General features: G+C 53.0%; 1 pseudogene; it reads right to left on the reverse strand.

Annotated features, from left to right (window-relative positions):
- Positions 1–7,344: 7,344 nt before the first annotated feature.
- LOC106723338 overlaps positions 7,345–10,193 on the reverse strand; it is a 9,648-nt pseudogene continuing 6,799 nt past the window's right edge.

The raw sequence follows: 10,193 nt of genomic DNA on the forward strand, positions 1-10,193 counted from the left end.
CCCGTGGGGCCGGGGCCGGGGGGGCGGGGCGGGGCGGGGCTGTGCCGGCGCTGGGCTCCCTGGCGTTCAGCGCTGCTGTGCGGGTGCGAAGGGCGAGCGGCACCGCAGCGCCTCTACACTTGTTACCCGGTGCCCGGCGGGTAGGAGCAACTGTGCCGGGGCCCTGCGCGGGCATGGAGAAACAGCGCGGGGCAGACAGGGCCATCGACCTGCCCGGGACCCACCCCTCCTCTGGGACTGCCCTAGCCGGGGGTGGGGGACGGCCCGGCCCGGCCCCTGCGCGCCTCGTGGTGCCGACACGGCTCCGAGAGCCGACCAGGGAAGCGATGCTCTCCGGGCCCTGCCCAGACGCCCTGGCAGCGGCTTCGAGCAGCTCATCTCGTGCTTCAGGTCTGCGCTGTGGAAACCCAGGAACAGACGCACGCTGCGCCCCACAGTGCGGGACTGGATTACAACGCAATGGGACTGGGCGAGACGTGCTGGGGCTACAGGAAGACAGAAGAGGCCAGCGGCAAAGACATGGCAGAGCTCGTCTGGGGGAGAGGGCTCTGGCATCGGCTGTCGGGAGCCGACCCTCTGAGGAGGGCAGTGGTGGGGGCAGGTGTGGAGATGGGTGTGCGGTTGCGAGGGTGCAAACTGTGTAACAGGTTTTTAGTGCGCTTTAAGTTGCCTGTGTGGTTCACTTGGCAACTTGGCAGTATTGGAGGTAGAGTATGTATATCTATGTATCCATCTATCTATATATAGGTGGATAAAATTCCTTCTACAGATACATAGTGAGCAAAAAGGAGGTGCAGAGCAGCACAGGGCCCTGCAGGACAAGTCAGGACAGTTGGTGGTTGATGCAGACAAAAAGGCAGAGCTCTTCAATGAGGTCTTTGCTTCAGTATTCCTCAATACTGACCAAGACAATCCCCCCACCTTGGACATAGACAGATGCCCAAAAGGCACCAGACCGCCAAAGGTTAGTGCTGACTTAGTGGAGGAGCTCCTGGAGGAGCTGGATGGGTACAAGTCAGCAGGCCCGGAGTACGTCCATCCACGGGTGCTGAAGGAATTGGCCTGTGTCACTGCTGAGCCGCTGGCACAGCTGTTCGAGCACTCGTGGTGCTCCGGCCAGGTCCCTGAGGACTGGAAAAAGGCCAATGTGGTGCCCATTTTTAAGAAAGGGAGAAGGGAGGAGCCGGGTAACTTTAGGCCAGTCCGTCTTACCTCTATCCCTGGGAAAACACTGGAAAAAATCAGAGCGCATTTGTGCAGGCCCGGCAGGGGAAACGATGCTGAAAGGAAACCAGCTCGGGTTTGTCACAGGTAGATCCCGCCTGACAAACCTTATAGCCTTTTACGACCAGGTCACGCACTGCCTTGACACAGGAGGAAAGGCCGATGTCATCTACCTGGATTTTAGGAAGGCTTTCGACACAGTTTCACATCCTATTCTCATAGGGAAGCTAACGGGCTGTGGAGTGGATGCGTTCACAGTCAGGGGGTGACAACTGGCTCAGGGACCATGCCCAGAGAGTGGGGGTGGACGGGTCGTTCTCGGCCTGGAAGGAGGTGGGCAGTGGGGTCCCGCAGGGTTCGTTCAGTCCTCGGACTGGTATTATTTAATATCTTCATCAGCAATTTGGACAAGGATGTGGAGAGCACCCTCTCCAAGTTCACGGATGATACCAAATTATGAGGCAAAGTTGACTCCAAGATGAACGTGAGCCGGCAGTGTAACGAGGCCATCGACAAGGCCAATCGCACCTTGTCGTGCATTAGCCGATGCATGACCAACAGATCAAGGGAGGTGATGCTCCCCCTCTACGTGGCATCGGTCAGGCTGTGGTTGGAGTACCATGTCCAGCTTCAACAGGGACGTGGAGGATCTGGAGAGGGTTCAGAGGAGGCCACTCGCATGATTAGTGGCCTCCATGAAAGACCCTACAAGGGGAGGTTGAGAGATCTGGATCTCTTCAGCTTTTACAAAAGACGGCTGAGGGGTGACCTTGTGACCGCCTACAAATTTATCGGGAGGACAGCAGGGAGTTGGGGATGTGCTGTTTTCCAGAGTGCCCCAGGGAGTAGCTAGGAATAATGGGTGCAAGCTAGTGGAGAGTAGATTTAGGTTAGATATTAGGAAGAAATTTTTTACAGTAAGGGTGGCCAGAGTCTGGAACGGGCTGCCAAGAGAGGTGGTGCCTTCACCTAGCTTGGAGGTCGTCTTCAAGGGGAGGCTTGACAACCACCTGGCTGGGGTTGTCTGGCCTCGGTGGATCATCGTGTCCAGGGGCAGGGGGTCGGACACAATGATCCATTGGGTCCCTTCTGGCTCTATAATCTATGAAAAATATATGTAACCCTCCCCCAGCATCACGGCCAGGCGCTATGCCAGATTCAAGATCCTCAGGGTGCCAATAGCTTTGGGCTCTCCCTCAGGCAGCTCAGCGGGCTGAGGTGTCCCGCCAAAGAGAATGGTGTGCTCCTCACTCTCACCTTCCCAAGAGTCCACTCCAGCCTCAGTAACGAATAGGGTTCTTTATTTTAGCTATAGCTATCTACAGGAAAGAAGAGAAAATATTAATAACCAATATAATTCACATATATACACATACATTACATAGGTTCAACAACGTCCATTACAACCCATAACCAAAATATGATCTATAAAGCCAACATTAGTGAATAGTCCAGCCAGCAAGTGACCCCACATACAACAGCCCTATCAGTGTATGTCCATTCCCAGATCATAGTCTCTAAACCCCGGTTCCACCAGGAACTCAGTTCACTCTAATAAAAATCAATGGCAACGCTGCTGGTGCTGTGCGTGGTCACCAGACGGCAGTGCATCTCTGCAGCAGCGTGCATGGTCCCGGTGTTTGTTCCAAGCAGAAACCTCTGTCCAGACGGCAGCGGGGTGATTCCTTCTAGGCCTGTGCGAGTCGGCAGTGATCCAATCCAGCTTCAGATCCAGCCGCTTCGGATGGCCGTGACCCGATCCGGAGATCTGGACCAGATTTCCACCTCGATCCGGTCGAAGAGGCTCGGAAACTTCAGAGCCACCTCGGAGATCTGGCCATAGGGTATAATGGGGAATCAATGAAATATCTATAACTTTGTTGTTTTTTGTCCGATTTGGATGAAACTTGCAGGAACCGTAGCCCCTGCTGAGAGCATGACTTTTTTTTCTTTTTTTTTTTAGTAAAAGGCATTTTATTAGAAAACCAGACTATAACACCTGCCGAGTTTCAAGAAGATCGGTGCAGGGGTTTGTGGGGAACTGCACCCCAAGCTGCGGACAAGCAAAACTGGTGCCATGGGTGACACTGCGTGTGCTAAGGCACGGCGGGGTGAGAGCTGCAGGGGTGGTGGCCCCTGCTGTGACGCCTGCCAGTGGTGGAGGAGATCGGTGCAGGGGGTCCTGGGGCCCTGCACCCCAAGCTGCGGACAAGCAAAACTGGTGCCAGGACTGTCTCTGTCCTGGGGCAGTTGATTGTCTATATTTATTATGTCCTCTCCTTAGCCTGGTTTTGTAGGTGCTAATGGCTGCTCGTTAAGTCATTCTGCAGTAGCTAGGTCCTGTGTATTGAGCTGGGCCCCGAGTCCCTGGTCCCTGAGTGAATCGTGACTGGTAACTGGGAACACAGCAGCTGAGCAGCCAGGCCTGCAGCAGTGTCTCCCCTCCCGCTCCAAACCAGACAGTCAGTCCCACAGCACCCATGGCACCAGTTTTGCTTGTCCGCAGCTTGAGGGGCACTTCCCCCCAAACCCCTGCACCGAACTTCTTGGAACGTGGCAGGTTTCATCCTCTCTGCAGTCTACCACCCCTGAAAATTTCATCTAAATTGGACAAAAAAACAACAAAGTTAAAGATATTTTATTGTTTCCCCATTATACCCCTACGGCTGGATCTCCAAGGTGGCTCCGGACCGCCTTGGGAAGCTGAATGAGGCAGCGCTTCCACCCGGATGTGCTGCTTCGGACCCCGAAGCATCTGAAGCTCTGGCCAAAGCCTCCCTCGGCCCTAATTCCTTCCCTGTAAACAACCTTCTTACAAGCACTAGGAGGTTAAATGTCTCCCCACACTCCCTTTCCTTGTGAAACTAGGGCTGCTTAATAGACACTGCCTCCCTTTATTGGAAAGTCCCCTGCTCCTGCAGCCTAAAGGACCACCGCAGTCCTGTCAGGTGTCAAAAGGCTGAACTGTCTCCACACTCACAGTCAAGGAACTATCCGTGATTAGAAAAACAGAGGCTTGGTGGGATAACTCACATGACTGAAGTAGTGTCATGGCTGGGTACAGGCTGTCCAGAAAGGACAGGCGGGGGAGAAGAGGAGGAGGAGTTGTGCTGTGTGTAAAAAAGCTGTATAGTTGTCAGAGCTTCAATATGAAACTGGAGATAGGTCTTTTGATAGGCTCTGGGTTCAGGTTAGAGGGGAAAGCAGCAAGGCTGATGCCATGCTGGGTGTCTGCTATAGACCACCAGACCTGGAGGATGAGGTAGATGAAGCTTTCTTCAGACAACTAGCAGAAATGTCCAGCCCACAGGGCCTGGTTCTCATGGAGGGCTCAGTCACCTGACGTCTGCTGAGAGGGCGATACAGCAATGCACAGGCAATCTAGGAAGTTGTTGGACGGTGTAGGAGACAACTTCCGAGTGCAAGTGTTCAGGAGAGCACTTAGGGGCCATGCTCTTCTTGACCTTCTCTTCATTGTCGGCCCACATGAACATGGGCCGACAATGCGAGGTCATGGTTGGCAGGGCTAACCGGACCTTGTCGTGCATCCACAGGTGCATCTCGAGTAGAGCCAGGGAGGTGATCCTCCCCCTCTATGCGACGCTGGTCAGGCCGCAGCTGGAGTATTGTGTCCAGTTCTGTGCGCCCCATTTCAGGAGGGATGTGGACAACATGGAGAGGGTCCAGAGGAGGGCCACCCGCATGATCCGGGGACAACAGGGCAGACCCTACAGTGAGAGACTGCGGGACCTGAACCTATTCAGCCTCCACAAGAGAAGGCTGAGGGGGGACCTGGTGACCATCTATAAACTCACTAGGGGGAACCAGAAGGGTTGGGGGGAGACGCTGTTTCCCCTAGCCCCCGCTGCATAACAAGGAGTAATGGGCACAAGTTGATGGAGAGGAGGTACAGGGTTTTTTTGTTGTTCTCCCGCCCTGGCGGGGGGGCGGGCTAGAAGATCTATTAGGTCCCTTCCGACCCTGAAACTATGAAACTATGAAACTATGAAACTATGAAACCTATGGTTTACGAACTGGGAAGAATTGGTGGGGGATGTAGAAGTGGATGGCAAGTTGGGCAGCACTGACCACCAGATGATTGAGTTCGGGATCCTGACCAAAGGAAGAAAGAAGATCAGCAGAGTATGGACCCTGGACTTTAGAAAACCAGACTTGGACTTGCTCAGGGAAGTAATGGGCAGGATGCTCTGGGAAGCCAGTCTGAGGGGGAACGGAGTCCAGGAGAGCTGACTGTAATTTAAAGAAACCTTACTGAGAGTGCAGGAACGAACCATCCCGAGAGGCAGGAAGATTAACAAGTATGGCAGGGGACCAGCGTGGATTAGCAGAGAGCTTTTCAGTGAGCTTAAACACAAAAGAGGGAGTTTATCAGCAGTGGGAGCCTGGACAGATGACTAGAGAGTAGTATAAGAGTATTGCTCAGGCATGCAGGGATGAAATCAGGAAAGCCAAAGCACCATTGGAGTTCCAGCTAGCAAAGGTTTAGGCAAGTGTATTGTCTACAAGCCATGGCCCAAACACAGATGTGACTTCACAGACAAGATATTATTGCCTGTGGCAAGGTATCAGTACAACACCATGTAGGCTCCTGTTGGCCAATGCTTTCTAATTTTCATTTTTTAGTCATGCAAACAAATTACTTATTACATTCCACATATATCTTGAATATCTTGACCTATCCTGTGCTATGGGATTTGCATCTTGACCTAGCTGTTCTGTTTCAACCCAAGACTGGACTAACCTCCACCTTGTCCAGTCGTCTCCCCCTTCCAGCTCCTAACAGGAGTGCTCATCTGACCGACTTATCACGTTCTGTTTCTATAAGGAGCTCATGCATGGGACACTTGGTACTCAGGCCTACATCACCCAATGCTTTGGGGTTAGCAGTATATATATTGATCAATGTTCCAACAACGCATACACCTGCCTGGGTCTCTTGGTTTGGCTGTTCACGTGTGGATGATGTGGTGATGAAAGCTCGGTCCCAAACCCAAAAGTTCCAGGATCTTGTGCCCAAACCAGGAGATAAACTGGGATGCAGAGTTGAAAGTTATGCTGCTTCAAAGGCTGTGGATGTGAACTATGTGGTCCAACCACAGATGGGCAGTGTCCTTGGCTGAGGAAAGACTTACACATGGGCTACAATGCATCTTCATAGTAAATCTGTCACCACCCAGATCATAGGGAACCCAACCATTTAGAGAAGATCTAAAAATATCATGCTCCTTCCAAATAGTGGACCATGACTGAGAGGAAGTGAATAAGGGCTGGAAGAGAACATAGGGGTTTTGACTGGGCTTCACTATGTGGGTGCAAATGTTACAAGAGCAGATGAACACTGGCATGATCTTGCCCCAGCATGACCACCCAAATACTGGGCGATTAGTTGACAGGTTTTTCTCCCTTCCAGAGTGCCTAGTTAACAGGAACTCATGGCATAAACATAGTACCATGGGTCTGTCTGGACCTGGGGGCATGGAAATCTTACCCTGAGCAAAGATAACACCATCCTGGACCTGAGGCAGTGGTCAAGTGAAGGCAGTGGAGGCACTGGCAAGGGGGTGCGAGGATGTCACGTGGCTTCAAAGGGGTCTAGGCTCCAATGTTCCCTGTGCCAGATTAGCAACATATTCCACTTTCTGGGAAAGAGCATCTGCCTTCCCATTTCTACATTTCTGAAAACCACAGTGGGCCAAGGAAAGGGCCAACCCCAGCAAAGCTTCCTTTAGTTGAGTGTTTTGGCCACATGCAAATATTCTAGTGTAGTGTGAATGCAATCTGGGACTAAAAGTTTGTTTGGGGAACACGTCTGGAGGCGTTGGGGGTGGCAGGGAATCAAGGTGCAGAGTGTGTTACCACAAAGCTGCTGTTTCCTTACCTTTTACCTGTTCCTTCCCTTTCACCTACTGACTTGCAAGCCACAAGTGGGAACTCCCCCTTGCTTCTTGTGCCAGTTTCTTAGGAATTCAACAAGAAACAGGCACATTCAGAATTTGTTGAACAAAGTCCCATCGCCTCCCTTCTTTCTGTGGCCACCTCGAACAGCAAGACAAGCCAACCCTCCTGCCAAAAACCTGAGGCTCATTCAAAAGTCACAAGTTTATTTTCCTAAATGCTGTAATAGAGGGAAAAGAAGGAGGCAGAAACACTGTCTGAAACCTGACACAGGCTGCCAGATGTGGGCTCTAAATCACCACCTCCAACTTCACCTTGCTCAGCAGCCCTTTGGGTCTCTGCAATCTGAGCCAAGGGGAGAGAAATCAAAAGGGAAGATGTACTGGCTTCATCCCTCCTGGTGCAAACTTCATCATCAAATAAGAAATGGAGCATAACCTGGCTGTGGCCACGGGGGTAAGTGGAGGCCTGACCTCTCAGCAGGGTCTCAGTGGGACTCTCCCATGTTCCCATTCACTTGCTGGAGCAGCTGTGGGAGAGAAGCAGACATTTGGCCTTTCTCTTTGCAGTAAATGAGGCTGGCTGCATTCACGCATGGGGCCTGACCCATTTCAGATAGTGGGGGGCCTTAGTGGACTTTGGGACCCACCTGCGCTCCTATGCAAGCCTGCTCAGGACCCTCATTTTCTGCAGGATGGGCTCTTAACCTCTTGGAGTAGCCTCTATAGGACACTCATGGAGCCAAATGGCTTAGGCACAGGGGGGAGCCTCACTGTTGCCAATGGGAGATTACAACATGCTGCGCTTCACCCACAGGATGCCTTCATACTTTCCCCACCCTTCAATAAGAGGCAGGACCTGTCACAGGATGCACTTCCTTTATCACAACTATTGCATTTATCCCAGAAAAGAGATCTACTTCCCCCTAGTCAGAGATTCATTCAAAAGGTCAGGGTTCTTGGCTGCACAGCAGGATTTGGGGCTGATGCCTCAAATATGACCAACTCCTGCTCCTGAGACTTAGCAAAACCCCCTGGATCGTGGTGAATCTTCTGGAAAGGGACGGGGGTGAGGAATCACAGAGAGATCTTCCATGGAAAGGGTTCTGGGCCCCGGTCTGTTCCCATTTCACAGCTCTGCAGAGGACATAGAGATCAACCACAGGTGTATCGTGTTAAGCTGTGGGCCTTGATTACCAAGGAACCTGTTATAGAGAATGGCATGAAGGGGAGGAGGACAGGGGGGCAGCTGGCACCTGCTGGTGCAGAGATCTGATGAGGAGCTGGGAAGCAAAACCTGCCAAAACTGGGCTCATGAGGTGGCTGTAGCAGTTTCTTACAGACCCCAATGGGCATGTGCAGGCCTGGAAACAGGGTGATGTCCTGGGGAGGAAAGGCAAGGTCAGGGGGGAAGGCAGGGAATGCTTCCCTAGCAATTCCTCCTTCCTGCAACTCTAGAGCTGCACATACAAGGACCCTGGGACCAGGAGGGAAGTCAACATTGGGAGTCAGCCAAAGACAGTCCCTGGGTGTCATTTGGAGCCAGCTGTCTTGGGGAGGGCACCTATCGTGCATGCATTTCTCCCCCTGGGAGCACTGGCTGCTTTTGGAGAATGATGGGGATGGCACAGGCTCCATGACTGATGCAAAGATCTTCCCACAGGTTCCACCAGCATCTGGGCTGGCCTTTGCCTGAAGTGTTTCCTTGTAACCCGTCACCCGCATCGAACCTGGGAAGCCAGCCTCTGTGTCCTTCAGATGCTGCAGTGCCCTAGAAGGGCTGAATGAAGGGTGAACTGTTGGTGTATAACACCTACATGAGGCCGCTTCCCTGGACGCAGACACTGGTGGGTGCTGAGCAGGTAATACATCCCCAAGTCCTTCCTGTATAGCTGGCAGAAAAATGGGATATGGATGCACTGGTGCAGGGCCAGTTTGGAGGAGTCAAGGAAGCACTTCCCACGCTCGGAGCACTGCTGTGACTTCTACCTTGTGTGGATGAGCTGGTGCTGGGCCAGGTGGGAGGATCGGTTGAACGTCTTCCCACACACTGAGCACTGATGTGGCTTCTCCCCGGTGTGGATGAGCTGATGCTGGGCCAGGTTGGAGGCTCGGTTGAACCTCTTCCCACACACCAAGCATTGATATGGCTTTTTCCCCGCGCGGGGGGGGTGGTGGCGGGGGGGGGGGTTGGTGCCGGGTGAGGTGAGAGGATCGACTGAAGCACTTCCCACACTCCGAGCACTGATGTGGCTTCTCCCCGGTGTGGATGAGCCGGTGTTTGCTCAAGCTGGAGGATAGGGTGAAGCTTTTCCCACACTCTGAGCACTGATGTGGCTTCTCCCCGGTGTGGACGAGCTGGTGCTGGGCCAGGTTAGAGGATCGGTTAAAGCTTTTCCCACACTCCGAGCACTGATGGGGCTTATCCCCCGTGTGGATGAGCTGGTGCCGGGCCAGGTGATAGGATCGGGTGAAGCTCTTCCCACATACTAAGCACTGATATGCCTCCTCCCCTGTGTGGATACGCTGGTGCTCAGCCAGGCTGGAGGAATAAGAGAAGCTCTTCCCACACTCTGAACACTTATGTGGCTTGTCCCCTGTGTGGATACGGTGGTGCTGGGCCAGGTTAGAGGATTGTCTGAACCTTTTCCCACACTCCAAGCACTGATGTGGTTTCTCCCCGATGTGGATAAGCCAGTGTTTGGTCAGGCTGGAGGATTGGGTGAAGCATTTCCCACACTCAGAGCACTGATGTGGCTTCTCCCCTGTGTGGATACGCTGGTGCTGGGCCAGGTTAGAGGACAGGTTGAAGCTTTTGCCACACTCTAAGCACTGATGTGGCTTCTCTCCTGTGTGGATGAGCTGGTGCCGGGCCAGGTAGGAGGATCGGGTGAAGCTTTTCCCACACTCTGAGCACTCAAGTGGCTTCTCCCTTGCATGCATGCACCAGTGCGTGGCCAGGGTGGAGACCTGCTTGAATCTCTTCCCACACTTGGTATCGCGGTGCTGCACACACTGGTGCTGGGACAGGTCTTGCCAGCAGATGAAGTTCTT

Source organism: Alligator sinensis, unplaced genomic scaffold (genome assembly GCF_000455745.1).
Source record: "Alligator sinensis unplaced genomic scaffold, ASM45574v1 scaffold1486_1, whole genome shotgun sequence".
Lineage (NCBI taxonomy): Eukaryota > Metazoa > Chordata > Crocodylia > Alligatoridae > Alligator > Alligator sinensis.